This window comes from Chinchilla lanigera, unplaced genomic scaffold (assembly GCF_000276665.1).
Source record: "Chinchilla lanigera isolate Chin_1 unplaced genomic scaffold, ChiLan1.0 scaffold00036, whole genome shotgun sequence".
NCBI classification, from domain to species: domain Eukaryota; kingdom Metazoa; phylum Chordata; class Mammalia; order Rodentia; family Chinchillidae; genus Chinchilla; species Chinchilla lanigera.
The window spans coordinates 1,311,354-1,320,576 of NW_004955437.1; the positions used below are offsets into that span (position 1 = coordinate 1,311,354).

General features: G+C 37.4%; 1 pseudogene; it reads right to left on the minus strand.

The window, feature by feature from the left end:
• Positions 1-7,972: 7,972 nt before the first annotated feature.
• LOC102009651 lies at positions 7,973-8,793 on the minus strand (annotated as a pseudogene).
• Positions 8,794-9,223: the final 430 nt, after the last annotated feature.

Consider the following 9,223-nt stretch of genomic DNA (forward strand, 5'->3'; position numbering starts at 1 on the left):
TATATACAGTGGAATACTACTCTGCAATAAAGAAAGATAGCTTGTAGGAAAATGGATGCACTTTGAGACCATAATATTAAATGAAATGAATTGGACAAAAGTTTAAACATTTCATGATTTACCTTACATGAGAAAGCAAAAATATAAATAAAGTGCTAAATAAGAGAGAACAGTAAATAGGGAGATAAATCTCTTGCAAAAAAGAAACAGGACCAAGAGCTGAAGGTGGTGGAGAGAGGGATAGGAAAAGGGATTAAAACAATTAAAATGTACTGTGTACACGTACCAACCCTCATAATGAATGTAATCATTACATACTGCAAAAATATACTAATAAATATTTCTAAATACCAAATAATATTGCATATCTACCCCATTTTCTTAATCCTTTTATTTGGTGATGGACACTTGAGTTGTTTTCATATTTCCACTATTGTTTATAGTACCTCGGTGAATATGGGCGTGCAAATTCCTCATCAAGATTCTAATTTCAATTCTTTTAAATATATAATCCTAAATGGAATTTTGGATCATATGGCAGTTTAATGTTTTGAGGAATCGCCCTATAGGTTTTATAGTACTTGCACCATTTCACGTAACAACAAATGATATGTAAGAGTTCCAGCTTCTTCACAGCTAAACCAACACTTGTTATCTCTTTTAAAATGATAGCTGCACTACCAAGTGTGAAGCGGTTGCAGGTTTGATTTATATTTCCCTGCTTATTAATGATGCTGAGTATCCTTTTGTATACCTTTGGTCATTTCTTTTTCTTTAGTGTGATGATGTTACTATAAGAAAATACCCTATGCTTGGTGATTTACACAAACAAAAATTTGTTTCTCACAGTTGTGGAGTCTAGATAGTCCAAAATTAAGGGTGACACAAATTTGGTGTCTGATGAGGGATCAATTCTGGATTTATATATTATCATCTTCAACCTGTGCTCACAAATGGTACAAGAGCCAAGGGAGCTCAGTGGGATTTTTGAAGGAACTAATACTATGCATGAGGACTCCATCCTCATGACCGTGTCACCTTCCAAAAGCTCCATTTTTTTTCATACCATCACGTTGGGTGCTGAGATTTAATATAAACACACAGTTACAAATTTGGAGAGCAGTAAGATATTGTTCAAACTATAATAACTTCTTTAGAAAATATTTGTTTGAGGCTTCTTTTTTAAAAACCAAAGATCTTTCCTTTTTGTTTTTGTTTTGTTTTGCTATTGAGTTTTAGGAATCCCTTATATATTTTGACAATTAACTCCTTACCAAATAGGTAGTTTGGAAATATTTTCTTCCATTCTTGAAGTGTTTTATCATTTTATTATTTCTTTTGATAAATGCATTTCTTTAGTTTGATGTATGGTTAAGTGAAATTAGCCAGTTGATTAAATATAAATACTATATTATTCAACTTTATATAAATAGCATGATAACTGTTTAAACTAGTCAAACTCAGAAGCAGTGAGCACAGTAGTGGTTATTAAGGGCTGGAGATATATGTCAGGGGTGAATGGAGAATTAATCATCCAAAGTGTTTCAGTTATGTCACATGAATAAATTTTAGATATCTATTATGCAACATATCTATTATGCAACATATCTATTATGCAACATATCTATCATGCAACATAGTTTCTTGCTTTAAAATAGAATTATGACCTTCAAACTTTACTTAGACTTGCTTTGTGGTCTAATACAGTCTCTATCTGGGAGAACATTTCATGATTGCTTGACAAAATGTTATTATATGTAGAAAACCTTAAAAGAACCCAATTCAACTAATACATGAATATGATACAGGTATAGGATACAAATAAACACACAGTAGCATTTGTATATATTAAAAACAAACTATTTTTAAAAGAAACTGAGAAAACAGTATAATTCAAATATCTACAAAAATTAAAATAAAATACTTAGGAATGTATTTGACCAATGAAGTGAGAGATTTCTACATGGAAAACTACAAAACATGGATGAGAGAAATTTAAGAAAGACTCAAATAAATAGAAAGATGTTCATGTTTTGCAAGAATTGATATTTTAAAGCCCCCATACTATCCAAAGTGAACTCAGTGCAGTCTGTATGAAATTCCAAAATAATTTTCACAGAAATAGAAAAAAATTCCTAAAATTCTTATGGAACTACAAAAAGTAACCCTGAAGAGCCAAGGCAAATGAGCAAAACAAACAGAAAAACTGTAAGTATTGCAGCACCTGACTTGGAACTATATTGCAAGGCAATTATATTTGAAATAGCATGGTAACTGGCATAAAAACAAGCATGTTTATCAATGCAACAGAATAGAGAGCCCAGAAATGAACCTATCCAGTTATGGCTAATTGATTTCCCACAAAGTTGCCAAGAACACACAATGGGAAAATGAAAACCTCTTCAATAAAAGGTGTTTGGAAAATAAGATATCCATATGCAGAAAAATCAAACTAGACCCTTAACTCATACCACCTAAAAATTCAATGTGTCCTTAGATCTAAAAACCATTTGTTCAGAGGTGGAGCTTTTTGAAGGTGATCATGTCATGGCAATGCTATACATATCAGCACATTAATCCACTGATGAGTTTACCACTGACTTTGCTGTGTGAAGGTGCAGCTTGGTTGGAAAAGGCAGGTTATTGGGGATGTTACCTGGAAGAGTGTATTCTTGTCCCTGGCTCCCCTCTTCTCTCTGGGCTTCCTGGCCACTATTTCGCAAACAGCTTTCCTCCACCATGTTATTCTACCATGCGATTTCTGCCTTGGAGCCAACTACAATGGTCTGAAACTGCTGAAACTGTGAGACAAAAACAATCTTCTCTTATTTTAAGTTGCAGGTGTTGGACATTTTGTCTCAGGGAGAGGAAAGCTAAATAACACAGAAAATTGGTACTAGAAGTAGTCATTGTTGTAACTGTACCTGACCATGTGGTTCAGAAGCCTTTCAAACTGCTGTACAGAGGAGTTTAAAAAGGTTTGGAGATGTGGGCTAGAGAAGCCCTATGAGCTTGTGAGCAGTGCTTGATGTATGATACTGTTTGGAACTCAGAAGGTCAGAAGGCTGATGGAAATGTGGACTGTAAAGCCAGGCTCAGGAGATTTCTATAGGGAAGAAAGACACCATTGGCATTTGGACTACAGAGATCATATGTATTACATTCTGGAAAAGAATTTGTCTATATTTTTGGCATGTCCTTAGACTTTGCAGGAAAGATTAAGGGTGGAAATATGTTTAATCGGGTGGAGGAAATTTCAAGGGAGCTCAACATTAAGGACGTGGCATGGGTATTGCTGGCTGCTTTTCACCAGAACTATAGTGAGAATCAGGAGCAAACAGCAGAGCTGAATGATTTGAAAAGTTTGCAGTTTCACTAGAAAAGTAGTGCCAACAAAGTTGGGACAAAGAAGATCATAACGGCTGAATATATTAGCATTAAAAAACCCAAGTGTTTTGTGTAGGGATTGTAAGAAAAATTCTTAGAGGGCACCTCAGAAATCAATAAGATTCTATCCATTTAAGTCTCAAGGGTGCAAAATTGTAAAACTAATTTCACAAGGTAGCCCCTGGGTTCCTGTCTGAGAAGAGACAACTAGGGAACTGGTTTTCTGAGATTCATGCTCATCCATCCAGACACTCAGAGGCCACTGTAGTCATGGTCTAAGGAGGCCTGGTGACCTCCATGTGTAAGTAACAGATTGTCTCACTAGTGTAGGAACCTGAAATAGTGAATAAAATTAGGAGATATGATAGACATCGTGAAATGAAAGAAATTGCTCAAAAGTAAAGAGTAACTGGGATGAGGGAAAAGAGAAAAGAAAGAAGGGGAAATTATGTATGTATGTATGTATATACAAGATAGCTAACGTAGTTGTGCTACTGACTTCTATTGCTTTACTGAAAGGACCAGTTAATGATCAATTATTCGATCAGTCTTGCATGTCTCTACTTGTTTTCCTGAGAAACCACTTTGAAGATATCAATATGTAATACAAATACCATTGTTAATTTTTTACCACTTTGTCTGTAATTCAGTATTACTTGTATTGTTCTTATGCTATTTTGTAAATGGATGTGTGTTTGTTAGTATGTTTTCCTTCTTTTATTTTTAAAATAAATTTTTAAAAAAGGGAAGCGCGGCTACTGATCAAGATGGTGGCTTCATCCACCTGCTGGTTTTCAGGTATGCAGAATACAAGAGTTGTGGAGTCAGGGAAGCTTCCATCCATATTTCAGAGGAAGACTTGTGAGATCAGGCAGTGTGTCCCTGAGAGGAAAGTGAGTGAAGTTATGAGAGCAAAAGCAGAAGTGACAGTGGTGACCTCATGAATTTGGAGATGCCAAAAATGTGGAACATCTGCTGAGGAAATCTACGTACAGTCTGCAAAGCCAGCCCAAGGGAGAGGACGTGTGGGCTGCAATCAGCAAGACTGCAAAGGTGGGGCTGCCAAGCCCTTTAGAGCTCATATCTCACCATAACCTGTCTGGTGCTGGATTTGGAGCCACAGGGTTTAATGTGTGCCTTGCTGAGTTTTAGTTTTGCTTTGGCCCAATTTCTTTCTACCATCCCTCCCTTTTAGAATGGGAATGTTGACTCTGTGCCAATTGTATGTTAAAAGTATTTTTCCTTTGTGATTTTTACAGGCACTCACCACTAAGAGTTTGCCATTAATCTCAGAGGAGAATTTGGACTTGGTTTTTCAGCAGTGCTGGAACTCTTAATATATTGGTGACTCTTAGTCACCAATGGAGTAAATGAATTTTACATAGTGAGATGGGCATGAGCATTTGGGGGGCCAGAGGGGGATGCTATGGTTTGAATTTAGATGTGCGCTAAATGTCTTGTGTCCAGAGGTGGCTTTTGAGGGTGATTGGACTATGGAGGTGTTTGTTATACTCACTTATATTAGTCCATTGACAAATTCATAGCAAATGTTGAGGAGCAGTGAGATCTGGGGGAAAGCTGAGCATAGCACTCTGTGACGATGAGCACAGAGCATGGAAAGTGATTCACAGAAGGACAAGATACAGAGAATGAATCCTGGTGGCACTATGAACCCGGATTACCACAGTCCAGTCAGAGAAGGAAATCACAGCTCATCAGCAGCATTGGAAAGAAACAGAAAATGATAAGGAGATAATGTGAAAATATTGACCTGAAATTGTGGATTCCCACAGTATATTCTAGGACAGTTCTTGACAAGGGCCTTCAAAATGAGCACATGACTGATGCTAGCATCTTCTCACTGGGTGGACCCCAGCATCTGCTATGGAACAATGAGAAAATTAAAGATGAATATCAAAAGGGTATGAAACAGATAATTCTGTGAAATGTCAGGAAATAGCTTTGTTTGAACTGTTTGTGTCTATATAAGAAGTGATAGAGAGTATAAATAAAGGATCCTAAGACAGCCCAAAGAGCCAGCATGCTGTTCCTTCGTGACTGATCAATGAATTATGAAATCAAGACAACTGAGTATCATTTGAGATATGAATCTGTGGTTAACCCCTTGGTAACTAGTCAGTTCATCTTCACACTTTCTAGAGAAAAAATAGTTGTCTATTTCCACATAAGAGAAGCAGTCATTAGAGGCATGCAAAGAAGCAATATTAAGCAATTACTTGGGGAAAAAAACCTTTGTGAAAAGGGAAGGCTCATCCCTCCTTTATACATTTCTGTATCTAAATCTTCATAGTCAGAAAAATGTTACTGATATCTGTCTCTCATGCCTTCTGTTGCCATGATATTAACCACACTTACCAGTCAGTAAATTTTAACTGGGGATCACCATATATACATGTGTATACACATGCAATCTAGTTGTGGATATTTGATTCACAAGAAGTTTATTAAATGTTTCCTGTGTGTAAAGGATCCTTTTAATGCTGGGAATACAATGTACACATGATTTTAGATCTTACTTTTAAAGAACCTTGAGTCCATAGGAAAGACAGACATAAAAAACTAATATAGTGTTACAAGATCCACAATGAAGATGTATATTAAAAACAATAAAAGTACAAATTGGTTCCATTAATTTTCAAGACAAAACAAAATGGTTAAAATCAGGTAGAAACCTATATTTGCAATAAGTAAGGAGCATTTGTATAGATAAGAGTTGCAGAAAAATTGAGATTTAGAACATGGAGGAAGGGTTATGTTTTCAAGTTGATTGGAGGACTACTAAAGGGGAACAGTAAAGGAAATCACATGTGTGAAGCAGAGGGCGAAGAGGCAGTGAGCAGAGGTGAGTTCTGCTTGACTGGAATTGAATTTCCTCCTTAAACCATGGCAGAGATCAGAGTAAACGTGCAAAGTTAAACTACACTAGGAAAGGTTTCACAAATTTGGCAAAGAACTTACATCTTGTAGAACAATGGGAATGGCTGGCAGAAAGGAATATCAACTAGCAAAACTTTTAATAATGCATGGTTAATTATGAAGGGTTGGACACAGAGTGTGGTAGTAGAAACATGACAGCAATATTATGCTTCTTTTGGTCACCAAGTACGCTTTAGAAGCTGGCATTTGACACAGAAGAACTTACATTCCTTTTAGGAGGAATATATTTTCTTTCCTTTTGGAAAGAAATCAAACCTTGAGCCTGGGCATTAGTTCTTTCATTTTCAATGAGACACTTGGCTGGAAAAAAATGGCAAAAGAGTAGCTGGAAATCCCCATTCCTTCTCAGAGAGCTTTTTTTTCTCCTATAACCAATGAGGATAAAGAGTGATGCAGCATCACTTATCTCTTGCAGATACATCTGACCAGAAGGTCTTTTGTAAAATCTTTGAGATAGCCAGGGCACGCCTTTAATCCCAGCACTCGAGAAGCTGAGGCAGGAGGATCGTCAGACCAGCCTGAACTGAATAGGGAGACTCTGTCTCAAAAAGACAAAACAAACAAACAAACAAAAATCTTTGAGATAAGTAGGTAAGGACAGAATAACTAAGCTACATGTTGACTTTTAAAAAGAAAGAGAAAGAGAGCGAGAGAAAGCGAGAGAGAGAGAGAGAGAGAGAGAGAGAGAGAGAGAGAGAGAGAGAGAGAAAAGCAAGCAAGCAAGCAAGCAAGAAACTAACTTCTGTTAGTGGAATAACTACAACACGGTGAAGTAGTTCTTGAGAAAATAGCATTTGCACAGTAAAGCAAAATGTGAAGTAAGGATTAGAGGAGCAAAGTATTTAGAGTAACAGACATAATGTCAGACTTTTCAGGCCTATGTGGGAAGACACAATAATAAAAGCACAAATAAAAGGCTACAGAGCTGGTAACTGCCCACTTCTGCTGTCACAACACAGATGGTGAATGTGATGAGATCTCTTATCCTGTCTCTGGCTGCCGTTGGCTTATGCACAGACAAATAAATCAAACAATGAACTTTCCAGCAGACACTGAATTATGTACTTCAGATACTTTACCTCACTTAGTTATCATAATAACCCTGTAGAGCATGTAAGCATCACAGTATATTTTAGTCAACTACTGCATCCCCAGCCTATTGAAAAGCATCACTATGCTTTTAAAATTTGAATACTCTTTATTGACAAAAGTTAATAGACAGTGTTAGAAAAATTCACTGTTATAACTGAAGAGCTAAAAGCTTGTCACATATAGCTTAGGAATATCTGCTCCTCACCTAAATGTTTGGATTTATTTGGAAGTGAATAGGTAGGGAGGTCTTAAACATCGTAACGATTAAAAATGTTATAAATTAAACTAGAACTTCTGTGACTAAAGATGTTAAGTTTAACTAGAACTGGTAAGCTAAAGACTTCTGGGGCTGGGGATTTAGCTGGGGCTGGGGATTTAGCTCAGCGGCAAAGCGCCTGCCTGGCAAGCGCAAGGTCGTGAGTTCGGTTCCCGGTACCAGAGAAAAACCAAAAAAATAAAAAAAATAAAGACTTCTGTGACTCTTCGCTAATGATACAATTGTGTCATACTACTTAGGTTCAAGTTCAAAGAGGCATCAGAGTAACGTGGACTGAAAAGACTTGCAAACACTTGCCGTCTCTTGCTGCTGCTGTTGCACGAAAGAGGAGACAGTAGAAGTTTATTTAACTCTCAGTTAACTGTTATACCTATTTCAGCAAATAAAATCTTTTAGTGCTGACATTAATCCTAATGTTTTACACCTGAAATATAGAGACTTGCTGTTTCCATCATAATCTTCTTTTACAACATAGCCATTTCTTTTTTAAGTTCATTTTGTGTACCACTAAGTGGATTACCGTAATTCTTCTACAAGTCCTCCAAACTCTTCATGTACTGCTCGCACAACTGTCTAACTCTTGTCTCTGGTTCTGAACAATTCTAGATTGTTGACAAACTTTTTGTCATTGTCGCAGTATACTGACCAGTTTCTCTTCTTGTTCTGCGTTCTTCAGATCTGGATCCCGCTGCTGAAACACAGTGAGCACTGCTCAGAATACTCTTGGTTAATTTTCTGCAGAAAAGTCAAGCAAGGTATCTTTTCTACTCGATCCCTCCCTCGTTTCCTTTCTTTTTTTTTTTTTTTAATGGACAGATTTAAGTACCTCAAGCTGGCTTCCAATTCAAGATCCTTTGTTCTTGTTGTGCTTCCCAAGTATGTTCAATTTTCCAGCTACTGGACTTGAAAGAAGCCTTGGTGTATATTTCTAGTCTTTTTCTCTTGGCAAGCAGAGCTTTGTTAATGTCAGCTCCAAATTTTTCCAGCATATTCTGTACTTCGCAGCCCACCTTGTCCAGCACCTCCACCGGTGCCCACGGCCTTCCCTGCTGTCTCAGCAGGTGAGCGCTGCTGGCCATCGGGGGACGCTGCCCCACGTCGGGGCACACCTTCCCACCTTGGCCTCCAGGCACCAAGGGCGAGCCCCATCAATCACTATTGAAAATTCAATATTTAAAAACACAATATTAGAGGCTGGGAATATAGCTTAGGGGCACAGCGCCTGCCTGGCAAGCACAAGGTCCTGATTTTGATTCCCGGTGCCAAGAAACAAAAACAAACAAACAAATAAACTACAGTATTGACTATGAAGGTCTCTCCAAAAAATGAGGTGTTTCACACGTTATGTAGCTAGATAGGAAAACAAAAAATTTAAATGTACAACTAGGTTATTATGATGCTAACATCTTCGCAAACCACCACCCAGATCAAGAAACAGCACGCTGGGATCGGCAACACAGACCCCTTAATGTGCCACTTCCTGTCTTTTCTGCTCTCCTTTCCCACCAA